The sequence below is a fragment of the Chiloscyllium punctatum genome, chromosome 7 (genome assembly GCF_047496795.1).
Source record: "Chiloscyllium punctatum isolate Juve2018m chromosome 7, sChiPun1.3, whole genome shotgun sequence".
NCBI classification, from domain to species: Eukaryota; Metazoa; Chordata; class Chondrichthyes; order Orectolobiformes; family Hemiscylliidae; genus Chiloscyllium; species Chiloscyllium punctatum.
In genome coordinates this window covers 65,809,692-65,836,369 of record NC_092745.1, presented here as the reverse complement: position 1 = coordinate 65,836,369, position 26,678 = coordinate 65,809,692, and the positions used below count along the sequence as shown (strand labels likewise).

Genomic DNA, 26,678 nt, shown 5'->3' with positions numbered 1-26,678 from the left:
GGAGTTTGAATTAAAAGTCTAATTATGGCCATGAATCCATTGTTGATTGTCAGAAAAACCCATCTGGTTCACCAATGCCATCTAGAGAAAGAAACTGCCATCCTTGCCTGGTCTGACCTATATGTGACTTCAGACTCATGGCAATGTGCTTGATTCTTAACTGCCCTCGGAGTACTTAGGAATAAGCAATAAATGCTGCCTAGCCAGTGACAGCTTCAATCCTTGAATGGATTTTTAAAAAATTATTAAAAAATAGCTGTCAATTAAGTTTCAGCAGATATTGTTGTCATCTCTGAGGTTGAGGTTTATAGGCTCAGGTCCAACTCTAGTGTGAAAAATTTAAAGCTAACACTTCAGGACAGCACTAGCAGAGAGGTTTTTCAGGTGCAAAGTTAATTTGCATCCTCTCTGACCACTCACATATAAGATCATGCTGCATTATTCTTAAGAAGAGGAGAGTAATAGTCCCAGGTACCCTTAGAACATTGAGCGCAGAACAAAACAGCACAGGAACAGGTCCCTTGGCCCACAGTGTTATGCCAAACATGACGCCAAATTAAACTAATCCCTTCTGCCTGCCCTTGGTCCATATCCCTCCATTCCTTGCATATTCATGTGCTTATCTAGAAGTCTCTTAAACACTGCTATTGCATCTGCCTTCACCACTACCCCTGGCAGCATGTTCCAGACACCTACTACTCTCTGTGTAAAAAACTTGCTCCTCACATAGAGTCATAGAGATGTACATCATGGAAACAGACCCTTCAGTCCAACCCGTCCATGCCGACCAGATATCCCAACCCAATCTAGTCCCAACTGCCAGCACCCGGCCCATATCCCTCCAAACCCTTCCTATTCATATATCCATCCAAATGTCTCTTAAATGTTACAATTGTACCAGCCTCCACCACTTCCTCTGGCAGCACATTCCATACATGTAGCACCCTCTGTGTGAAAACGGTGCCCTGTAGGTCTCTTTTATATCTTTCCCCTCTCACCCTAAACCTATGCCCTCTAGTGCTGGACTCCCCAACCCCTGTAGCTCAGATCCTCCAACCTTGGCATCATCCTTGTAAATCTTTTCTGAACTCTTTCAAGTTTCACAACATCTTTCCACTAGGAAGGAGACCAGAATTGTACGCAATATTCCAACAGTGGCCCAACCAATGTCCTGTACAGCCGCAACATGACCTCCCAACTCCTGTACTCAATACTCTGATCAATAAAGGAAAGCATATCAAACGCCTTCTTTACTATCCTATCTACCTGCACTCCAAGGTCTCTTTGTTCAGCATCACTCCCTAGGACCTTACCATTCATTGTATAAGTCCTACTAAGATTTGCTTTCCCAAAATGCAGCACCTTGCATTTATCTGAATTAAACTCCATCTGCCACTTCTCAGCCCATTGGCCCAACTGGTCCAGATCCCACTGTAATCTGAGGTAACCCTCTTCACTGTCCACTACACCTCCAATTTTGGTGCCATCTGCAAACTTACTAACTGTACCTCTTATGCTCGCATCCAAATCATTTATGTAAATGACAAAATGTAGAGGACCCAGCACCGATCCTTGTGGCACTCCACTGGTCACAAGCCTCCAGTCTGAAAAACAATCCTCCACCACCACCCTCTGTCTTCTACTCATGAGCTAGTTCTGTGTCCAAATGGCTAGTTCTCCCTGTATTCCATGAGATCTAAGCTTGCTCACCAGTCTCCCATAGGGAACCTTGATGAACGCCTTTCTGAAGTCCATATAGATCACATCTACCACTCTGCTCTCATCAAACCTCTTTGTTACTTCTTCAAAAAACTCAATCAAGTTTGCGAGACATAATTGCCCATGCATTACGCCAGGTTGACTATCCCTAATCAGTCATTGCCTTTCCAAATGCATGTACATCCTGTCCCTCAGGATTCCCTCCAACAACTTGCCCACTACTGATGTCAGGCTAAATGGTCTATAGTTCCCTGGCTTGTCTTTACCACCCTTCTTAAACAGTGGCACCACGTTTGCCAACCTCCAGTCTTCCGGCACCTCACCTGTGACTCCTTTGATCTTTCCCCCCCCTCACCTTAAATGGACACTTCCTAGTTTTAGACATTTCCATTCTGGGAAAAAAAGATTTTGACCATCAATCCTATTGATATATATTGTAATTTCATAGACTTCTATCAAGTCTCCCCTCAGCCTCCGACACTCTAGAGAAAACAACCTGAGTTTTCCTAGCCTGTCCTTACAGCTCACACCCTCTAATCCAGAAGACATCCTGGTAAATCTCTTCTGCAGCCTGTCTAAAGTCTTCACATCTTTCCTGTAATGTGGTTACCAGCAATACTCTATGTGTGGCCTAACCAAAGTCTTATAAAGCTGCAAGATGTGTTTATCCCTTGATCACAAGAACAGATTATTTTGTCATCAAATAGTCATTTGATAGTACAGAACATGAAAATTGGTGACAAAAGACACATTTTGCAAACGTTGTTTGGCTTGCACTCATCAGGACAATTCACAAGAAGAAGGGCTTATGCCCGAAACGTCGATTCTCCTGTTCCTTGGATGCTGCCTGACGTGCTGCGCTTTTCCAGCAACACATTTTCAGCTCTGATCTCCAGCATCTGCAGTCCTCACTTTCTCCTCCAATTCACAAGAAATGCTAAGTAAAGAGAAAACAACATTTCACACTGTGGCGAAGGAGTGTGCTAACTGGCTGGCAGGTCAATTCTGCTTGGTAAACGATTTGACCAGGAGAATCCATTAGTTAAGAATATAGGGTCATTGAGATGTATATCACAATCATGTCTAACAGTTAACTGCTAAGCTTTGTTTAAATTTAAACCTGTCAGGTTGACACTGATTTTGCTTTTATCCTTCAGTCATCATCTAACTCGCACATTCTCCATGAAGATGCCTCGATTAATCAGCTCTCTTCTCAGTATAAAATGTTGTTTTCCCTTGACATTGGCAATTTGCAATTTCATTTAAATTGTCCTGATGAGTGCAAGATAAAAATCTTTGACAAAATTCAAGTAATTTTCAGCAATACACAAGTATTTGGTCATTATCACAGTGCTGTTTACCAGAGCTAGCTGTGCAATAAACAATAAACCATTGTCTACAACTGTACTTTATTTGTAAAACACTATAGGACATCCTGAGGTCTTAAAAGCTATGTATAAATGGAAGTTTTTCTTTCTTGCATAGTCTGCTTTCAGCAAACCCTGCATCCCTGATGATGATGAGTGATATTTTATCAATGGAAAGCTTCCTGTGTTAAAGGCATTGTTTACAAAGGTATAATTTTCTTACATTTTCATATTGATGAAGTGGTTGCTGCTGTATATTGGCAAGGAGAGTAATATTACTTGGCAAATAAAAGATTATATGAATACAGAAACCCAGAGATGTACAACTACAAGTACGTGAATAGGAAGGGTCTAGAGGGATATTGGCTGAATTGGACTTTAACTTATCTGGTCGGCTTGGACGAGTTGGACCGAAGGGTACAGCTGTACAGCTCTATAACTCCACGTCGAGTAGATAAATATTTCCCACTTGAAGACTTCACAAATCGAAGTTTTAAGAGTACTCAAACAAGCTGTTATGGACATTTAAAACTTGAAGGTAAGTCTAATTTTCTATTGCGAAAGAAACCGCATACTTGCCTACCATCCAGGAACAAAGCTTTGCATATGCACGCACGATAAAAAGCATCTTTCTTGCAAGTTATTGTGAGGACCAGCTAACAGGATATCTGTAGTCTGCCAGATCTTTGATTTAAAAATGGACTGTATCTGTAGTACTGTACAAGAATAACTTAACCAGCACCAATTCGGGGCCATATGTTGTGTGAAAACACATGGGAAAGGTCATCTCATGCCATTTGGCTTTCACAGAGGAAGCAACTTCAAGCTTTAAAGGGATTGGATAGTTTGCACGATCAGCTCTAAGATTACATTGTCGAATCACAATGTGCAGGACCAGCGAGTTTTTGAATGGTTTTACAGGAAGCTGAGGTGATACCTTTACTTGCTGCATGTACATGTAAAAGCCTTGCTTCCACAAACGTCAATATACTTAGGGACATTTACATTCATTGGATCAGGCAGATGCACTGTGAGAGAGAGACCTTCTGGGGACAAGTTTGGGCAGAGCTCTCTCCCAGTAGAAACAGTGCAGTTTAAAAGAACTGTAGATAGGCTAAAGGTAACTTAATAGGATAACTGTGAATTTGATTAATTCAATTTGTTCTTTGAAATGTTAAGACATGCAATGTATGTAACTATGAACGACATGGAAAATTGTACAAGTACCAAAGATTTATTTACATGAATAAAGTATATTTTGAAATAAAAAAACATTTCAACTGGAGCTGCGCCATTTCAGCAACTCTGGAGGGGCATTAATTTAGCACCAGAACTACAACATGCAGTTGTCTCGTACCAGCTCCAAAGTGGAACTGCACTATTCACTTGCACCTGTGCCTGAGGGAAAACAAACAACACTGCTCCTGTTTGCACGCCCTCTCCCAGTCCATTAAGCTGGGTCACTGTTCAACCATCCGGAAGACATCATTCACCTCTTGTCAGTCTGAGCAGGAAGTACTTCTGCTAAAATCTTTCCCCCAACAAACGCGATATCTTTTGTTTCATTAAAATATCCAGTTCCCACACACTTGGGGAAACTTTAAGCATGTTACTTGCTGCGTTGAAATTTCACCTTCCCGAATACCATGCCATGAAATGCTACGTCTTTGTTTTCAATATAAATCCCTGAGCACTCGAATTCAACCCATTACACACAAACATCTCGAAGAAAGTCGGAAGAAATGTAGTGCAGGCTCTCTGTGTGGCCCCGGCTCTCGGATTGGGAGGGCAGCCCGGGGGAGGGTCAGCAGCTTTTGGCAGGGGACAAGAGCCGGAACCCCAGGCATCTGCCAGGTTGACAGCGCTGGAACAGGAGATCGCCTCCACTCATCGCCTGGCCTGCGAGGTGAGTCCTTGTTCCAGCCCAGAGTCGCCTGGCCTTTCGGTCACTGGGTGACACCTTTCACTGCGATCATTCCACAATTTTCTTCGGACTGTCACGTTACCGCCTGTGCTGTGCTTTAGAAAGAAAGGAAAGGCGGCTGGAGTAGGGAGACGTGCATCACTTCATTCTCACGGTGCATTTTATTTTTTTTTATTTGACATAGATACGTTTGAAGCGTGAGGCTAAGTTATGCGTGAAAGGCCCTTCATCTTCTCAGCTCAATGTCAGTTTCCGAAGGCTGCTCTCTCTCTCTCTCTTTCTCTGTGTATGTGAGCCGCCACTCTGCCATCAGCTGAACTTGTGGTCTGCACCCCCCGGCTGAAATGTATTGAAATGTGTTCAAGTCCCTGTCCCCGAATTATGAACTAACCTCGACGCAGTCAACTCGTTATGAGTTGGAGTGCCCTTTTAATGCTGTGATAATATTTAGTCGCTAACAATCAACCAGCGTGGAACTGAAAATTAACTGTTGCAAGTGATAACAAAAACTCACAAATTAACTCAGGCAAGTGAAAAGTCCCACTCCTTCATTGGTGTTTTGTGGAGCAAGCTCGTGCCCCTACTTCTGGGCCAGAAGATCTAAAGTCCCACCTGCCCCAGAAGATCTAAAGTCCCACCTGCCCCAGAAGATCTGAAGTCCCACCTGCCCCAGAAGCATTTCCTAACACATCTGAACGGATCGATTAAAAAAAATTAAAATCGCATTTTTTAAAAATTGCCCTTTCTGTCTCTCCTACCTCTCTTGATCCAATCTTCCTTCCCCCTTCTTTAACTGATTTGACATTGAGTTCTTGCAATCCGTTTTGCAATTCTTCACAAACTTTTCCCCTGGGTGCAGGGACCAATGTCCAGTTGGCACAGATTTAAGGTAAGGGGCAGGAGGTTTAGAGGGGACATGAGAAAATTCTCTTCCACCCAGAGGGTGGTGGGGATCCGAAACTCACTGCATCTAAGGGTGGTAGAACAGAAACCCTCAAACACTTACGTATTCAGTAATGCCAAGGCAGACACAGCTATTGTCCAAATGCTGGAAAATGGGATTAGAATAGCTGATTGCTTTTGATCAACACAGGCTCGATGGATGAAAGGGGATTTTTCTATGCTGTAGACCTTTATGATTCCATTTGTTAAGGAGTTACTCAATTGTCTGCCCTGATTCAATCAGCAACCATTAAGACCTCTTACTCTCAGCATGTTAGTGGGCAAAAATATTTCCAGCAAAAATGATCAGGCTCAACTCCAACTACTGTTGGTTGTAAGCTATTCTTGCTTTAAGAGCTGTGTTACTTTCAATCATGATAGGCTAATGAGCCAAGGACCAGGATATGAAAAACTGCCACATGCAAGTAATGCTCGGAGGTTGCATACATTGGTATCTGGAATTGTAAGTTGTAGTCTGAACCAATGATTCCCAATCTTTTCAATATTAAGGCACACAGGCTTCATAAGTGAGCAGAATGTCAGCACATACTGCCTTCAATAATTGACACTGATACTCCACAGGTATTTGGAAACACTGACACAAAGATTTTGCACTACAGCTCTCACCTGGTCTGCTACAATGCACTGCTTGAAAACCATTCATCTAAGCTGAAATAAATTAGTTTGAGCTTTTCAAGTAACCTGAAATTATGGCATAAACTCCTCAAACCGTGTTGCTCACTGACAACACCAGAAGACACATCAGCAGCTGGACACCATTAGCTACCCTGTATCCACAGTTCAAAGAATTTGGTTCAGAATCGGTGAGCTGCTTCCTGATATTTAGATAACACGATACATCAGAGAAAGGGGAGAAATATCTGCCCAGTAGGCAGTTACAACTTTAGTTAGTGGTTTATATTTGGTTAGTGGTCACAGACAGAAGGATGCAAGTGACACTCAAGCCACTAAGGAGATCATAAGTGCAATGGTAGAGGAGCCTCAGCTTTTGCAATTGTCTAACACAAGCTTGTCCTTGCTACTAGATATGGATGAGAACAAAGACTGCAGCATGAATAGGAAAACTGACCAGCTCACAGTGGGATGGGAGAATATTCAAATGGGAGCTCTGAACAAAAATGGTAATTTCTTGGTAATAACAGGTGAACACAATCAGGGGGATAGATACTTACCCCTGAAGCTGTAACCAAGAGACTCAAAGACTATGTTGGATGCCTAATGTCAGGGTACAGGATATCTTTTCATGGCTGGGAAAGTACTTGAAGAATGAGATAGAAAATCCAATTATTGTGATCCACGCAGGAGCCAACAATAGCTAGAATTAGGAGAGGCAGTTTGAAACTTAGGGTATAAATTAATAATCAAGTCTCTAATAATTATAGAATCCCTACATTGTGGAAATAGGCCCTTCAGCCCAACAAGGCCACACAAACCCTCCAAAGAGTATCCCACCTAAACCCATTCCCCTACCCTATTAATCAACATTTACCCCTGACTAATGCACCTAACTTACACATCCCTGAACACTATGGGCAATTTAGCATGGCCAATTCACCTAATCTAGATTAGTGGTGCTGGAAGAGCACAGCACTTCAGACAGCATCCGAGGAGCAGTAAAATCGACGTTTTGGGCAAAAGCCCTTCATCAGGAATAAAGGCAGAGAGCCTGACGCGTGGAGAGATAAGCTAGAGGAGGGTGGGGATGGGGAGAAAGTAGCATAGAGTACAATAGGTGAGTGGGGGAGGGAATGAAGGTGATAGGTCGGGGGCGGGGGGAGGGTAGAGTGGATAGGTGGAAAAGAAGATAGGCAGGTTGGACAAGTCTGCACATCTTTGGATTGGGGGAGGAAACGAAAGCACATGAAGGAAACCCAAAGCTATGCACAATTGACATGAGACAAACAGATTCCATGTTTGCATATGTGGGTGAAATAGGCATATGGGATGTCAATTCATGGGGATATTGACATGTACACTGGAAAGAGAGAGCTGTTTCTTTGGGATGGGTTTTGTTGAAACATTGTCCCAACTAATTAAATACTAGAGTAACAGATGGGAACTTATCCTAAAAAGTGTGATGAAGGGCTCAGAGAAGAAAACTTTTAATAGTATGAAAAGAATAGTCAAGGCTGTGGTGAAGAATCAAGATTGGGTAATATCGAGCAGGTTGTGTCAGGAAGGGATGAAAAGGTTAATTTTCAATTTGTAACAGTAGCAACAGGAAATAAAATCTCCACAGGAAAACAGCACAGTTATGTTTAGAGAAATTAAGGAAAGCATACGATTAACAAATAAAGCTGACAATGTTGCTAAGAAGAGTGATCAGCCTGATTGGAGCATTTTATAATTCAGTTAAGGAGAATCCATAAACTAATATGTGTAAATTTACTAAATGACTCCCAGATGAATAAATTTGCAATATGACGCCATGTTCTGTAATGTTTATTTTAATATAAATTAGAACCAATGCAAATTACAAATGAAATTACAGGCAAATAAAAAGGTAAACTTCACTTTGAATAGATTGACATGACAATGTGCATCTGACACAACCACGAGTATTTGCATCATTCCTGACACAAATGTGGAAGCTTAGAGCAATTTGGAAAGTACAGGGTGAAGTGAACAAGAAATCAACAAAGCAAAGATGGAATATGAAAATATTGGCAGTTAAATGGAGGAAAATGTAAAAATGCTTCATCTGTACTTTGAGAGCAAGATTATGTCTAAGGAAAGTTTAGAGCCTATCAGAGGTACATAGTAGTTTGTATGTAGATGAAGAAGAAGTAGATAGGGTTCTTATGTGTATTTTGTCTCTATCTTCACAAAGGAAAATGATGCAACCATTCTAGATAAAGAGGAGAAATGCAAAATATTAGTTAAAATAAGCATAGTGAGGAGGAAAGTACTGGAGGAACCTACCTCCTTGAAAGTGAATAAATCTCCAAGGATTGATTAATTGTATCCTATGATGTTAAAGGAAGCCAGGGAGGAAATTGCAGATGCTCTAAGGATCATTTTCCAAACCTCACGAGACACAGGTGAGACATTAAAGGTTTGGAGACTGCAAACATTGTGCCAGTATTCAAAAGGGATGGAAGGAACAGACAAAAAAACTATGGGCCGATCAGTCTCACCTTGATGGTAGACAAATTTCGAGAATTAATATTGAGAGTTAGGATCAACTGTTGCTTGGAAAGTTGTGGTATGGTCAAGGGAAGGTCACATCTGATTAAATTGAATTTTGAGGAAGTAACAAGGAGGATTAATGAGGGTAGTGCAGTGGGTGTTGATATATTTGACAAGGTCCACATGGCAGACAGGTGAGAAAAATTAAAGGACACCGGCATATGGTGAGTACGATCCAAAAATGGCTCAATGACAGTAAATAAAGGGCAATGTTTGGAAGAGGTTTCATGAATGGAGAATGGTCTTCAGCTCCTTCGATTTAAATGTGGCAGAAACAAATGGAAAGTTTGCAGACAACACAAAAGTTGGTTGATAGTTCACTGCAGTTCATTTGTGTCTCTGCATTTAAATCTAAACAATTGGAAACAGTGGACTGGAATGACCTGTATCGTAGTAGAGAGGTCAATTAGCAGGGGGCACAGATTTAAAGTGATTGGTGGAAGAGGGGACATGAGGTGAATAATTTTTTCACCCAGAGGTTGGTGGGTGATGGAATGTATAGTCCAGTATTACGATTGAGGTAGAAACCCTCAACACATTTAAAGAAACCTGGATCTACACCTGAAGCATTGTAACTGGGAGGTCACGGGCTAGGTACTGGACAGCAATACTGGAATGGGTGGCTGGTATATTCGACCAGTGCAGAGACGAGGGACTCAATAGCCTTATTCTCTGCTGCGATTCTTCTGTGGTTTAATGTGGTACTATCGTCACGCGGTTCCGCACTGTGCAGAGTAGATCAGGAGCACTATCCAACAACAACTTTTACCATTGAGTTTCGTGGGCACTGTTATTAATTCTACAGCGTACATTCCCGCTGTTCTTGAGTCTGCCCTTTGCACATTAGCTTATCCGCGAATGTTTACTGTGTAGACTTTTTTTTCACCCACAGTAAATTTCACCTACCGCGGTTTGTGAAGGAAGTGAATATAAACTTAGTTCTTGGTATAAGATGTGTGTTATGTCTTGTTCGCGAGTCAGGCAGTGTGTGTGTGTGTGTGTGCAGCCTACAATGTCTACCTTTGTCCATATCACCGATGACAACGTTCACCAGGAACGGCTCCCTTGCGAGTAATAGGATTTCACTGTCTAGCAGCACAAACACCACAGAACAAATTTCAGGTAGCCAACCACTACAGTCTTTTTGTTTAAAAGCCCCTTTTAGCCTAATTTAATTAGAAACAGTAAAGAAAATACCAACATACTGAAATAAGTTTCAAGAGATCTAACGACTTTTTTTCCAAACATTTGGCTGTTTTAGATGCACTGATTTGGATAATTTATCTGCTCTTGTGAAATCCTAATGTTCCAAAAAACGAACTGGCATCAGGCATTTCGCTGTCGGATGAGTATAATTTGTGGAAACATTGCCGTGTTTCGAGCGATCATCGAAAAATATTGCTTTTGAGGATTGACCGGCCTAAAATCAGATCTGACATCTCTTAAAAAGCACATTCCTCAAGCACGTGTTTATACTCGAACTTCAGTGTCACAAACAATCCGCTGTTACTGCACTGCAAAGCTAAACTTGTGTTAATTGCAGTCAGATCAGTGATCTAATTCAACACACCCGGGACCTGAAACTAAAACCTCAGCAGCTGGTAGTTTCACACCCAAAGCATACATCCCTCCCTCAATTTAAACAAGGTCTTAGCAGTTCAGATTTCCCATTTCCAATTTCCTCCCATGTGCAGTTTTGTGACTCAGCAATCTTTAAACGTCCCTTAGCAAATGCTACACCCCTCCTCGTCCCCTCTCGAAGTTGTCTTTTATGGTTTGGTTGAATGAGAGAGCTTTCCAACGCACATCGCCTACAGATCAAAATTAAATAAATACATTGCAATACATTGCAGAGTTACATTGTACTTTGCTCAAAAACTGCATGAATCCATGTCAGACTCTTGTTAACTCACTTTTTAGATTAGAGTCAGTCTAAACATTATGGCACAGACAGCAACACAGAGGGTGGCTCACACCTTCAACATCTTATCTGGCTGACACCAATTGTTACAGTTAACCTGAGAATGTAACTTTTTTTAAAAAAGTTTTGTGATTTTGTGAAACAAACATGGTCATTCGAACAGATGAGAGACTCAACAAAGTATTTTTCGATGTATAATTTCAGTTTCATCACAGTATAAACTTTTGCTATACATTCTGTGTCTTAGAATTGTGTCCTCCACAATCACCTGATGAAGGAGCAGCGCTTCGAAAGCTAGTGCTTCTAATTAAGCCTGTTGGACTGTAACCTGGTGTGTGATTTTTAACTTTGCAATATGGAGTCAGCCATTTAAGACAGAAATGAGGAGAAATATTCTCTCACAAACAGCCGTGAATCTGTGCAAATCTCTTCCTCAAGAGGCAAAGAGAGCCGGGTCTTTGATTTCATTTTTAAGACAGATTCCTGATAAGCAAGAGGGTGAAAGGTTATTGGGGTAGGCGAGAATGTGAAGGAATCAGATCAGCTCTGAACTGACGGAATAGCTGAGCAGGCTTAAAGGGTAGAATTGCCTACTGTTCTTAATTCATGCACTTAACAAGCTGAAATAACGAAACATGTATGGGACAAGATAAATGTAAGCTTGGATTTTAATTATGGTAAGTCAGCATCAACAAAGCTAAACATTACCAACAATCCGTACAATTTCAACTTGCTGTTCAATTAATGGATGGGTTTTGGTGGCTATTGATGTTAGTTCTTTCCTTGCTGTCCAAAGTAGGCAAATCTTCTTAACGCTTTTGTTTTCTTATCATAGCTCATATGCAGATTTTTCTTGAAAAGGTGTTGTTCCGCTCTTCAGATTGCTGTCAGTTCACCTTGTGCACGGTAGCTCTTTATTCAAATACTAGTTTCAACGAAATGAAAGAAACAATCGAGAATAATTCTACAGCCCCTCCCCTTTAGTCCACATTGATTTGAAATTGGTGATAAACACCATGTTCCAATTTGCCCATATTTATTGGGAAATATGAGACATTTAAAAAAGACCTGGTACAAATCAGTAATCAGTTTATCCTTTTGTGATGCATCACCATGATTACTCCCAAAGGAATACAATGTATTCATGGAATACTATATTATCATTTTATTTTTGGAGGTGACATTTTCCTTAGTTTATGGACATAATAATGTTCAACACATTGTGAATAAAATCACGCTTCACAGAAATGTGTGTGTGTGTCGTATCAATTTGGAGTCTATTGACCCAGTGGGAACAATTCATTACAATTTCTGCGAGTGGTCGACATTAGTTATCTTCACTGAACCGATCCAAGGGTAAATCATCTTCAGGAATGGCTCAGCCGTCACTTACTTGGGTTGGAAAACTTCTCAGTCAAAAAGTATGTCGCTGGGAAAGCATCCGACGATGCTGCTCGACCGGCTGTGCTTTTCCAGTACCACACCTTTTGACTGTGATCAACAATATCTGCAGTCCTCTCTCACCCCTCCCCCGGAAAACTTCTCAGTTCTGAGGAAAGGTCACTCGACCCGAAACGGCTAGTTCTGATTCCTCTCCGCAGATGCTGCCTGACGTGTTGAGCTTTTCCAGCCATTTCTGGTTCCTTCAAAGTCCATTGAAGACGCCCCTTTGAAACCAACTGCTTGCACCCAGCACTGGGGTGATCTGCGGGAGAGTTTTATTTCACTCAGTAGCCTGCATACGGTCTTAGGGAGCGCCGTGTTTAGTTTACTTGGGCGCTATATAAATGCAGGAGGCCCGGTTGCCAATCAAAGCAAGCAAGTTGCTCGTTGGTGCAAGGGCTGACTGTGCGACACGGGAATAGCACAACCCAAACATCCAGTTGATTTCCCGAGTGTTTACAAGGTATTGGTTCAAGCTCAATATGCAAACCCATTGAAGCGCCTGCCCCTAATCCCTTCGCGGACACACGCTTGTCCTTTTGTTTCGGCAGCTTTTATGTCCCCTCTGGCCATTACCTCGCCATGTCTGGAGTGGGTGGAAAGTATAAGATTAAAATTAATCCTTTTTTTAAAAAAAAAACCCGTTCTTGTTTTAACAACGTGTACCCACAATATTAGACATACCCGCTTTGTGTTGTTGCAGGCTGGCCGGCAGACCTATGTGGACCCGGACAGCGGTTACCTGGTACTGACTGGTTTGGCCCTCCTGGAGAGGGGGGAAATGTTGCGGCTCTGTTTGCAGACACGTGAGTAACAAACATTCTTTTGTTTGCATCCCGCTCCTTTTTCCAACTGGAATTTCCTCCTTCCTGATCTTGTAAATCCACACTTAAACTCCAAAATAACTCTGATCTGCGGTGCTCCCGGATAGTTACTTTACGTCAGATATCCGCCTCTCTTTGCAAATCTGTGATTCTTAAAAAAAAACAGTTAGTGGGACCAACATCGGGAATAATTAAAGTTATCATTGAGTCGGGGTAGGGTGCAAACGATCTAAAGCGAGCCCGTAATATTGCATGGAAGAAAAACATTTAATTTATTTTAAAAATATCGTGTTGCAGCCTAGCCTGAGTAGGTACTGGAGGTAATTTCTTCACAAGTTTGGATTTTCAGTGCGTTGTAAGTTGCCATGCGTCTTTGTTCGGGGAGTTCAAATTAAATTGGGAGTTTTGCTTCTTCAGACCGAGAAAGCCCTGACATAAATCAGTAAATTCCACTAATAGAGCTCGATCACTTTCGACATGGCAAGCTCAGCACTTGGGGAGACATGTTTAGGAAGTGCGGTTTCCTGAGCAGTAATCATTCCCACTTGTAGCAACGCCGTCTTTCACTGAGAGTCTTCAGCCTGGAGGCAGCCTGTCAAGAGAGAGAGAAAAAAGCTGACTTTTATCCCACGTTAATTTACATGTGTGAAGGATCTGTCAGTGTCTGTCCGGTGACGATTAGGGCAGGACAGAATCATGGCACTTTTCGTTTCTTTCTTATTCCCTTTGCAGTGCCCTTCCAACCGAGTCAACGTTAAGGACCCGGCCAAAAGGAAGCGTTTCGATTCCATCTTTTATGTCTGAGGTCGGTGGCAAACCGGCCATCCCCTGGAAGACGTGGGAGTGGAAAGCTCGGGGAAAGATTGGGGAGGGAGAGACAGCACTGGGCTGTTGACGGGTGATGTGCCCCAACCCTTGGAAGATACCCTTGGAGTAAAACGCCTCCCTGATATTTTCCGACCCCATTCTCCTGCCTAACAATAAAAGACGATGCCCACTCCTTGCATCTTGTGCTGTGAAACATAGTTGGCTTTTTCAAAGGGTTGACTTAGACGGCGTATGACATTTGCCGGTGTTATGGGCGGGAACAACGTTGTTATTCTCGAACAAACTTAAGGGGTGGGGATTGATGGGAAGGTGTGGGTGAGGGGGTGGGTTGATGGGAAGGTGCTGGTGGTGGGGGTTGATGGGAAGGTGCGGGTGAAGGGGGTTGATAGGAAGGTGCGGATGGGGTGTTTGATGGGAAGGTGCAGGTGGTGGGGGTTAATGGGCAGGTGCGGGTGGTGGGGGTTAATGGGAAGGTGCAGGTGGTGGGGTTTGATGGGAAGGTGCGGGTGGTGGGACTTGGGAAGGTGGGGGTGGATGGGAAGGTGCAGGTAGGGGGTGTTGGTGGGAAGGTGGGGGTGCCTGGGAAGGTGCGGGTGGGGGGGGGGTTGATGGGAAGGTGCGGGTTGGAGGAGCTGATTGAAAGGTGCGGGTGGAGGGGTTGATGAGAAGGTGCGGGTGGGTGGGGTGATGGGAAGGTGTGGATGGGATGTTGATGGGAAGGTGCGAGTGGTGGGGGTTGATGGGAAGGTGCGGCTGGGTGGGTTGATGGGAAGGTGCGGGTGGATGGGAAGGTGCGGGTGGGGGGGGTTGATGGGAAGGCGGGTGTGGATGGGAGGTGCGGGTGGAGGGTTTGATGGGAAGGTGCAGGTGGGGGGGGCAGGGTTGATGGGAAGGTGCGGGTAGTGGGGGTTGATGGGAAGGTACAGGTGGGGTGTTTGATGGGAAGGTGCGGGTGATGGGGGTTTATGGGACAGTGCGGGTGGGGGGTATGATGGGAAGATGCGGGTGGGGTGTTTGATGGGAAGGTGCAGGTGGTGGGGGTTGATGGGAAGGTGCGGGTGGGGGGTTTGATGGGAAAGTGCGGGTGTTGGGGGTTGATGAGAAGGTGTGGGTGGGGGGTTTGATGGGAAGGTGTGTGTAGTGGGGGTTGATGGGAAGGGGCGGGTGGTGGGAGTTGATGGGAAGGTGCGGGTGGTGGGGGTTGATGGGAATGTGCGGGTGAAGGGGGTTGATGGGAAGAGGCAGGTGGTGGGGGTTGATGGGAAGGTGCGGGTGGGGGGTTTAATGGGAAGGTACAGGTGGTGGGAGTTGATGGGAAGGTGCAGGTGGTGAGGGTTGATGGGAAGGGGCGGGAGGTGTGGGTTGATGGGAAGGGGCGGGTGGTGGGGGTTAATGGGAAGGGGCGGGTGGGGAGTTTAATGGGAAGGGGCGGGTGGGAGGTTTGACGGGTATGTGCGGGTGGGGTTTTGATGGGAAGGTGTGGGTGGGGTGTTTGATTGGAAGTTACAGGTGGTGGGGGGTGGATGGGTAGGTGCGGGTGAGGGTTTTGATGGGAAGGTGCGGGTGGGGGGGTTGATGGGAAGGTGTGGATGGGATGTTGATTGGAAGGTGCAGGTGGATGGGAAGGTGCGGGGGGGTTGATGGGAAGGTGCGGGTTGCTGGGAAGGTGGGAGTGGATGGGAAGGTGCGGGTGGGGGGGTTGATGGGAAGGTGCTGGTGGGGGGTGTTAATGAGAAGGTGGGGGTTGATGGGAAGGTGTGAATGGGATGTTGATGGGAAGGTGCAGGTGGTGGGGGTTGATGGGAAGGTGAGGGTGGTGGGGGTTGATGGGAAGGGGCGGGTGGTGGAGGTTGATGGGAAGTGGCAGGTGGTGGGGGTTGATGGGAAGGGGCGCGTGGTGGGTTTGATGGGAAGGTGCGGGTGGGGGGTCTTGATGGGAAGGTGCGGGTGGTGGGGGTGGAGGAGAAGGTGCGGGTAGTGGGAGTGGATGGGAAGGTGCGGGTGGGGGGTTTGATGGGAAGGTGTGGGTGGGGTGAGCTGATTGGAAGGTGTGGATGGGGGGGTTGATGAGAAGGTGCGGGTGGGGGGGGTTGATGGGAAGGTGTGGATGGGATGTTGATGAGAAGATACAGGTGGATGGGAAGGTGCGGGTGGTGGGGGTTGATGGGAAGGTGCGGGTGATGGGGGTTGATGGGAAGGTGCGGGTGGATGGGAAGGTGCGGGTGGTGGGGGTTGATGGGAAGGTGGGAGTGGATGGGAAGGTGCGGGTGGATGGGAAGGTGCGGGTGGGGGGGTTTGATGGGAAGGTGGGGGTGCATGGGAAGGTGCGGGTGAGGGGTGTTGATGGGAAGGTGCGGGTTGATGGGAAGGTTGGGGTAGATGGGAAGGTACGGGTGGGGGTAGCTGATTGGAAGGTGCAGGTGGGGGGGTTGATGAGAAGGTGCGGTTGGGTGGGGTGATGGGAAGGTGTGGATGGGATGTTGACGGGAAGGTGCGGGTGGATGGGGATGTGTGGGTGGTGGGGATTGATGGGAAGGTGCGAGTGGGGGGTTTGATGGGAAGGTGCGGGTGGGATGTTTGATGGGAAGGTCCAGGTGCGGTGGGGGGGGGGGGGGGGGTTGATGGGAAGGTGCGGGTGGTGGGGGTTGATGGGAAGGTGCGGGTGGGGGGTTTGATGGGAAGGTGCGGGTGGGGTGTTTGATGGGAAGGTCCAGGTGGGGGGAGGTTGATGTGAAGGTGCGGGTGGTGGGGGTTGATGGGAAGGTGCGGGTGGGGGTGTGCTGATGGGAAGGTGCGGGTGGGGGGTTTGATGGGAAGGTGCGGGTGGTGGGGGTTGATAGGAAGGTGCGGGTGCGGGTGCAGGTGTGCTGATGGGAAGGTGCAGGTGGGGGTTGATGGTAATATGCGGGTGTGGGGGAAGGTGCGGGGGAGTGGGTTGGAGTTGATGGCAAGGTGTCGGTTGGAAGGGTGTTAATGAGAAAGTGCGGCTAGGAAAGTGAGTTTGTTGTACTGGGCCGGTGATGAAACCCCCTTTGGTATTTTCAGGGCTGGTGTGTTTCTTTTCCTGTTCCCACTGACAATGGTAGCAGATCTAAACTTTCTAAACAGCGACTGGGCTGTCATAGTGTTAAGGCTTTAGATGGAGAGGAATTTGTTAAGTATGTACAAGAAAATTTTCTGATTCAGTATGTGGATGTACCTACGAGAGAATGTGCAATACTTGACCTACTCTTGGGAAGTAAGGCAGGGCAGGTGACTGAGGTGTAAGTGGGGGAGCACTTTGGCACCAGCAACCATAATTCCAATAGTTTAAAGTTGTGATGGGAAAGCATATTTTCCATCAATTAAAAGTTCAAATTCTAAATTGGAGGAAGGCTAAATTTGATGGTATGAGGCACAAACTTTCAAAAGCTGACCGAGGGCAGATGTTCACAGGTAAATGGACAGCTGGAAAATGGGAAGCCTTCGGAAATGAGGTAATAAGAGTCCAGAGACCATATATTCCTGTTATTGTGAAAGGAAAAGCTGGTTAGTGTCGGGAATGCTGGATGACTAAAGAAGTTGAGGGTTTGGTTAAGAAAAAGAAGGAAGCATAGGTCAGGTATCGACTAGATAGATCAAATGAAAACTTAGTATAATGGCAGTTAAGAGAGAAATCAGGAGGGCAAAAAGGTGACATGAGATAATTTTGGCAAATAGAGTTAAGGAGAATCCAAAGAGCTTTTACAAATACATTAAGGCCAAAATGGTAACTAGGGGGAGAATAGAGTCCCTCAAAGATGAGCAAGGCAGCCTTTGTGTAGAACCGCAGGAGCTGGGGGAGATACTAAATGAGTATTTTGCATCAGTGTTTACTGTGGAGAAGGACATGAAAGATATAGAATGTAGGGAAATAGATGGTGAAATCTTGAAAAATGTCCATATTACAGAGGAGATGGTGCTGGATGTCTTGAAACTCATAAAGGTGGATAAATTCCCAGGACCTGATCAGGTGTACCCAAGAACTCTGTGGGAAGCTAGGGATGTAATTACTGGGCTCCTTGCTGAGATATTTATATCATTGATAATCACAGGTGAGGTGCTGGAAGACTGGAGATTGGATAATGTGGTACTACTATTTAAGAAAGGTGGTAAGGACAAGCCAGGGAACTATAGACCAGTAGCCTGATGTTGGTGGTGGGCAGGTTGTTGGAGGGAATCCTGAGGGACAGGATTTACACATATTTAGAAAGGTAAGGACTGATTAGAAATAGTCAACATGGCTTTGTGTGTGGGAAATCATGTCTCACAAACTTGATTGAGTTTTTTGAAGAATTAACAAAGAGGATTGATGAGGGCAGTGCAGTAGATGTGATCTATATGGACCTCAGTAAGGCGTTTGACAAGGTTCCCCATGGGAGACTGGTTAGCAACGTTAGATTTCATGGAATACAGGGAGAACTAGCCATTTGGATACAGAACTGACTCGAAGGTAGAGGACACAGGGTGGTGGTGGAGGGTTGTTTTTCAGACTGGAGGCCTGTGACCAGTGGAGTACCACAAGGATCGGTGCTGGGTCCGCTACTTTTCGTCATTTATATAAATGATTTTGATGTGAACATAGGATGTATAGTTAGTCAAGTTGCAGATGACACCAAAATTGGAGGTGTAGTGGACAGCAAAGAAGTTTACCTCAGATTACAGTGGGATCTGGATCAGATGGGCCAATGGTCTGAGTAGAGGCAGATGGAATTTAATTTAGGTAAATGTGACATATTGCATTTTGGGAAAGCAAATCTTAGCAGGATTTATACACTTAAAGGTAAGGTCCTTGGGAGTGTTCATAGCTCCTTGAAAGTCGAGTCGCAGGTAGATAGGATAGTGAAGAAGGCATTTGGTATGCTTTCCTCTATTGGTCAGAGAATAGGAAACTCATGTAGCGACTGTACAGGATGTTGGATAAGCCACTTTTGGAATATTGCGTGCAATTCTGGTCTTCTTCCTATCGGAAGGATGTTGTGAAATCTGAAAGGGTTCAAAAAAGATTTACAAGGTTGTTGCCAGGGTTGGAGGATTTGACCTACAGGGAGAGGTTGAACGGGCTGGGGCTGTTTTTCCTGCAGTGTCGGAGGCTGAGGGGTGACCTTATTGAGGTTTATAAAATCATGGGCATGGATAGGATAAATAGACAAGTCTTTGGGGGAGTCCAGAACTAGATGGCATAGGCTTAGGGTGAGAGGGGAATGATATTAAAGGACCTAAGGGGCAACATTTTCATGCAGAGGGTGGTGCGTGTATGGAATGAGCTGACAGAGGAAGTGGTGGAGGCTGGTACAATTTTCAACATTTATAAGGCATCTGGATGGGTTTATGAATAGGAAGGATTTGGAGGGATATGGGCCAAGTGTTGGCAAGCGGGACTGGATTAGGTTGGGATATCTAGTCGGCATGGACAAGTTGGACTGAAGGGTCTGTTTCCGTGCTGTACATCTCTTTGAGTCTATGACAGAAAGGCAGCAGGCAGAAACCAGGAGGCTCAGAGCCTGGCCGAAAGCCAGCAGAGGCTGCCCAACCCAGGGGGAAGATTGAGGATTGCTGAGGACAAAACGCAAGATGCTCCTGCCCGAGGCTGGGGGGATGGGGGGAGGGAGCTGTCTCTCATTTCCCTCACTCCCTCCCTTCTCCCATTCTAGGGAGCAGAGGTGCAGAATGGGAGTGAGGTGTGTCTTTCTTCACATAATGAAATTACTCGTCCCTTCCAAAGCCATTCTCAAATTTGAATGGTTACAGATGTGGTACCATGCACTCTTACACTCACGCTGGAGCCTGGAGTTATGGAGAGTGATGCTGAAGGCTCCAACTTTCTCTCCTTCGTATTACAGACCTGCAGTCTCTCCTGCTCTTCCAATTGCTGTTGCCGTGCTTTGGAAGGTTTTGCAGGTGGGTAATCAATCTGTTTGGAACTGTTTGAAGCCATCAACTCCTGGAGTTTGGGACTGAAATCAGAGGGTTATGCCACAAAAACTATCAAATGCAAACCCTTACAAATTATTACAATTAAACAAATTATATCACACTCTTGGCAACTATTTTATCAGTGTGTGGCATGAAATTCCAATTTGACGAAGCAAATGTAACAGTTACTCTTTCATCTCAGTTGCACTGAGATCTTTATTACTTATTGCCGCAAGGAAATAGTCCATGTTATTATAACAACTAGATGAGCAGATTTCACTGATATGTGATAATGGCATGTATTACATCCAGCAGGTACATCAATTTTATAGAACATCGTTTACAACCACGGTGTCTCAAATTGCTTTACAGCCAATACAGGGATTTTGAATTGTAATCCCTATTGTAACATGAGGGAAACCCATAGAAAAGATAACACTGTCAGATGCACTGACGTAGAGCTCAATGGCAACAGAACTTTGTAACTGTTTAAAATGTTCCCTCTGTTTAGAAAGTGGATAACCTGTACCATTGCAGTTCTTGGACACATTGAAATATGGGTTCACAATAGTTTACAGCTGAGTCAGGGTGTACTCTGAGCATCATGGAGTGACCTGTTAAAGGTCATTGCACAGTTTCTAATTTCAAAGAAATCACAGACTACATCATATACTACAGTGAAAGCCACTTCCTGTAGTAAAATTATTTCAGCTAATATCTCACTAAATGAGAATACATGTTTTTCTTTCAATGCAATGATGACTTCATGCCAGTTTGTATAAAATAATATGGGATACATGAAATATGTTTATGATTGCTATGTTAGAATAATATCAGAAATTCCTGTAAAGAATTCAATGGCAACTAATCAAGCAAATGGCATTTTTTTAACAAAAAAAGGTTACATTCCAAATTTCCACATTATTATTATTTTGGGTGGTTGTCTTTCTAATTCATAGGTCTTTTGAGAATGCTAAGTTTTGCCATGTCTGAGCAGCACTTTTGCATTTGAGGTTTGTGGGTGGAAGACCCACTCCAGCATGTAAGCACAAGATCTCACCTGCATCTGCAATGCAGTATTGAGACAATTGCTGCTTTGTTAGGGCTTGTCATCATTTAGATGCCATGTTGGTCCATGCATCAGGAGGAGCAGAGTAAAGATTTCATGTCATTACTAATAGAAGATTAGTATCTTTTCCTTTACTTCTCCTGGAGCCAACGTCCCCAAAACACATTGGTGAGTTATCATGATGTTGTTTCTGGGATCTACTGGTTTGCTAAATGGTTGCTGTATTCACTTTCAAACCAGGGACCACATCTCAAAGCATGAAGATTTAACACCACTCATTAGTTAATTATTTTTCAAACCTTCACATTCAATAAAGAAGCAACTGTGCTCAGTGTGCCTTGGTATACTCTGTTTTGATACTACAGCATTTTGTTTTATTTGCATGATTTTTTTTCTGTATGTTGCCCAAGGTATCCCTGGTAATCTTAATCTGGAATAATTATTCTTACAATGCTGCGGTATTTGAGACACATATTTTCCAGGAACAAATAAATAAGCACACTTAATGTTAGCAGCATATTACAATATAACAAAGAATTGTACGACGTACTTTGGGCAGCGTACAGAAAAATCAAGCCAATAAAATAAATTGCTGTAGAATCAAAACAGACTATACCAAGGCACACTGCACACAGTTGCTTCTTTGTTGGATGTGAAGGTTTGAAAAATAATTAACTAATGTGTGGTGTTAAATCTTCATACTTGAGATTGTACTACATATTAGATCAAAAGTAAAGAGTATTTGAATTTCATTTAAAAACTGCTTTCTTCTATCCTTTAAAATGAAGCAGTTTAAAATTCAAAATTTAATGTCTGCTCTTAATGCATCACCTCCCCCATGTTGGCATAACTTCTTCCAAGTGCTTACTCTTTTCAACTCTTCAGCCAATTTTTGTCACTGCCAAGTTTTACTCTGAATCTCCACAGCCCGAATTTAATGAATTATATTTCATGAATAATTTGTCAATTACTTTTTGGAGGTCTATAGTACTTCATGGAGACTTTCAGAGTTCTGTTGGATGTGCCTTTATGAAAGAGGTCAAGGTGGTTGGCTGGGCAGCATTTGCTCCTTCAAAGCATGAACTATGTTCTGAAATGGGCCAGGATACAAATTCAGTTGTGCGAAGAATAATGAGTAATATCTGCACGCCTTGTCATGAAAGTCAAAAATTAAAATAAACCAGAGTTTAAAAATAATGTCTGCTATTTCCTAAATTATTGTCACACATGCAATCCACCAGTTAACTCTTTGGAATTAATTCCAGTATCTTGCACACCACAAAAGACTAACAGTCTGTAGCGTCTGCTTTGTCAGCATTGTGAAAAATGGGCACCATAACCATGTTAACCGGTTTCTTATCCAGTGACATCTTCCTAATATTCATCTATTCACTTATAGTAAGTGACAATGCCTCACAAGTCTCTCTATGGCACATTTAGATATTTGTATCGAATGTATTGCAGCCAGTTTACAAAGAAGTCAAAATTAGTAAACAGGATAATCTTCATTGGATCAAAAGGTAGCTTTAGGGCTAAGGTAAGAAGAAAAAAACAAGTAAGATTTTTCTGTCTATTGCACAAATGATCATTTATAATCTTAATCAGTTTACTTAACTTATCCGAAAATAACACAACCCATCATAAAATTTATACATAAAAATTGCCACCAGTGTATTTTCGGGGATTAAGTCAAAATATCACTTAGATGATACAGCTACTAACATTGTAGTAATTGGATATTTGTCCACATAATAACTTGTATCGATACAGTATTTTTAACATGATATAAAATGTCCCAAGGCACTCCCCAGCAACACCACCAAATACAATTTGACACTGAACCACATACCAAGACATTAGAACAGATGACCAAAAGCCTGGTCAAAGAAGCAAGTTTAAAGGAGCATCCAAAACAAGGTGCGTATGATTGAGCAGTGGAGAGGCTTAGGAAGTTTATTTCTCAGCTTAAGACCTAGGAGGCTGAAAGCATGTTCGTGTGCTTAAAATCAAGATAATTCAAAAGGCCAGAATTGGAGGAATGCGCAGATCTTGACAGTGCTCGAGGGCTGGAAAAGTTACAGAGAGAGACAATAATTTGAAAACACTGAAAATCATTTAAAATTTGAGGCCAGGAAGCAATAGTTGGATGAATGGGAGAGGGCGTAATTTACAATGTAGGTAGCCAAGTTAGGATAAGCTCAGATTTATGTATTGTTTAAGATTTGAGGCTAACCAAAGGAGTATTTAAATATTCAAGTGTGGAACTAAGAAAGGAATGAATAAGAGTTGCAGCACCAGATGAGCTGGGACATGGGCAGTGTTATGAAGTTGTAGAGGTCTTGTACCTTTAAGAGAGTTGAAAGGCTGGCAAGGACTTAGCAAACACAGAGTACTGGAAATTTTAAAATGTAACATTTGGTCAAACACCTAAAAGAAGCTGGGTTGCTTTGAGAAAACAAATACAAATTCAGCCAAACATTTTAAATTATGCCCCAAGATACCAAATTCCAATCAAGTTTGAATTTAGTATTTTATTAATATTAAAACTGATGAAACGATCCAATGTTTTGGGGTATAAATGTCAGACAATTTTAACAGTTAGCAAAAAAAGTGGACAACAGCCAAGCCAACAACAGGTACAGACTGCCACCAGAACAGCTCTCTGAAAGGTACCAATCTATAAGTCTGTGCAGCAGAGCATCGAGGCCAACCTGGAGAGAGAATCTACAGAGGAAACTTGGCAAAACTGACTGGCTTTGAAACATGATTTTTTATTTTGTAAATCATAGTTGGGAATTTTTATTGGACTGGTATTATTGAGTGGAGATAAAAGATAGGTTTAAGAGAAAGGATTTGTAAACAGTTGTTAGTTAATATTTTTTGTTAGACTTAAAGAATAAAGTTAATTTTTACTTTAAGTAATGACTTTTGGGATGGTTCTTTGCCTCTCAAGTTTTAAATGATTATAGCATGGGGTGACTCTTTTCTGGGTTGCTGGTTTAAATTAGCAGAGGGGTTTACCCTGTTTTGTAACAGTTTAAGGGCTCATCACCAGGATTTGAACAGTTTGGGTCTCAGGTTCACAGTCTGAACTGGTTTAGGTAGATCCAGTCTAGGATTTGGACAGATTTGAGTAGATATGGGGTACGTAACAAGCCTGTAGATTTAACACTTGCAAGTTAGTCTCCTAGATCTTGAAATAAAACGTAGGAGAAACGATCTGTTTAACTTTGGTGACTTGTGGTCAATTAAATTAGAAGTGAGAGAAATGGTGGTTAAAATTGCTAAAGAGGTTCTGGGATTTGAAGATGATTCTCAATTTGCCAAGAAAGCTTAGAAGGAAAGAAAAGCAGTTAGCTTTGGGTTTAACCAAGGACAGAACCAAAGCCGAAGTTGTAAGGGAGTTACTCAAACAGTTAGGTGTGTCAGAGAAACAGTCAAGTGCAGTAGAGGTAGAAAAACTTAAATTACAATTGAGGAAAATGGAGTTAGAAGATAAACAAAGGGAGAGAGAAAGAAAGAGAAGAAGAAAGTGAAAGAGAGAGAGAAGGGAAAAGGAGAGAGAGAAGGTTCTTAGTTGAGCAAAGAGAGAGACAAAAGAGAGAGAGAGAAGAAAGGGAGAGACACAAAGAGAATTTGAATTTGAGAAATTGCAACTTAGTCAATTCAAGTTAACAGGATGGAGATTAAAAGAGAAAGTAGTGATAATTACAAATATTTCAAAACTCTGACACATTTTGATGAGAAAGATGATGAAGCCTTTTTTATTTCATTTTAAAAATTGTATAGGCAGATGGAGTGGTCTGGGGATTTATGGGTCCTGATAGTTCAGGCTAAACTGGTAGGCAGAGCTAGTGAGGTATTTGCCGCACTGTCGGATGAGGGGTCAAAAGATTATAAAGAGGTCAAACAAGGTATTTTAAGTGCTTGTGAATTGGTGCCAGAAGCATAAAGAAGGAATCAGGTCAGACTTATGTTGAGTTTGAAAGAATTAAACATAGTCATTTTGATAGATGGGTGTGTGTTTTAAAAATAGATAGGACCTATGAAGCTCTAAGAGAGACTATTCTGCTGTAGGAGTTTAAAACTCACTTCCAGAGATGGTAAGAATTCACATGGAGGAACAGAAAGCTCAGGAAGTGAGAAGGGCAGCAGAATTAGTTGATGAATACATGTTGGTGCAAAAAGACAAACTTCCAGCCTGTGTTGTCCTGTGAGGGAAAGAAGTTGGGAGAAGGGGAGGTCCTACACTGGTAAGAGTTTACTACAGGTTAAAAAAGAAGCCCAAGAGGGTAGAAAGGTTGTGAAAGGCCTCAGGTGTTTCTATTGTGGTAAAGTGGGACAGTTAAAGTGACAGTGTTGGTTGTGAAAGAAAGGCACTGCGGGAAAAGACATGGTAAAAGAAGCTAAGCCAGTGTCATTAACTAGTAAAGAAAACCCCAAGAAAAACCAAAAAGAGTGCACAGCCTAGGCAGGGGCTGGGTATGGAGTTCGTACCTGATTTCTAAAGAATTCATCTCTGTGGGTAAAGTTTACTCAGGAAGAACAGGTGGAGAATGACAAGAAGTTATAATTTTGAGAGATACAGGATCTAACCAGTCATTGAAAGTAAGAGATAAGCAAACTTGCACTCCTTCTGATCCGTTACCCAAGAGTGTAGTAATTTGTGGGATAGATGGACAGAAGTTTAGCATTACCCTATCTAAGATCAGATTGGAGTGCCAACTCTAGACTGGGGACATTACAGTGGGAGTGATTGACAGAGTGTTAGTTCCAGGAATTCAGTTTGTTCTTGAGAACGATTTAGCAGGGTCCAAGGGGGGAGTGACACACCTTGTTGTGGAGAAGCTCAAGGAAAACTAAGAAACTGAAGAGTTAACACAGAAATATCCTGGTATTTTCCCAGACTGTGTAGGAACCAGATCCCACTATTGTAAGTCATAGCATGAAGCAAAAACTAAAGAGAGAGATGAAGGAGGTTCAGTTAGCAGCCACCCTGTTTGATGTAATGATGCAGGAATAATCTGAACATGCAGAGGGTCAAACAGAAGTGTTTAGTCCTGAAAGGTTAAGGGACTTGCAACAGCAAGACAAGATGATAACAGACATGTAGTGGATGCGTACTCCGAAAAGGAGGCAAAGGATATTCCTGAGGGTTATTATCTGAAAGATAGAATCCTAAGATAGAAGTGGAGATCACGGCAGGTTAGTGCAGAGGAGAAATGGGCTGAAGTGCACCAGATTGTGTTGCCGGTAGCATATAGACAGGAGATGTTATGGGTAGCACATGAACTACCCGTAGGAGGTCACCTAGGGGTACGAAAGACTCAGGCTAAGGTATAAAAACATTTTTATTGGTCTGGAATGCACAAGGATGTGGTTAACTTTTGCCATATGTGTCATACATGCCAAATGGTAGCTAAGCCACAGGCGGTAATAAAACCAGCACCTTTGTTGCCAATTCCTACAAACCCCTTTCACGTGGGTTATAATTGAT

At 43.2% G+C, this 26,678-nt stretch overlaps 1 long non-coding RNA gene across 1 annotated transcript; it reads right to left on the bottom strand.

The window, feature by feature from the left end:
* Nucleotides 1–12,233: 12,233 nt before the first annotated feature.
* Nucleotides 12,234–13,327, bottom strand: LOC140479757 (uncharacterized). Its single transcript, XR_011961116.1, has 2 exons — nucleotides 13,211–13,327; nucleotides 12,234–13,112 (listed from the first exon to the last, which is right to left on the bottom strand). It is a non-coding gene; the product is annotated as an uncharacterized lncRNA (long non-coding RNA).
* Nucleotides 13,328–26,678: the final 13,351 nt, after the last annotated feature.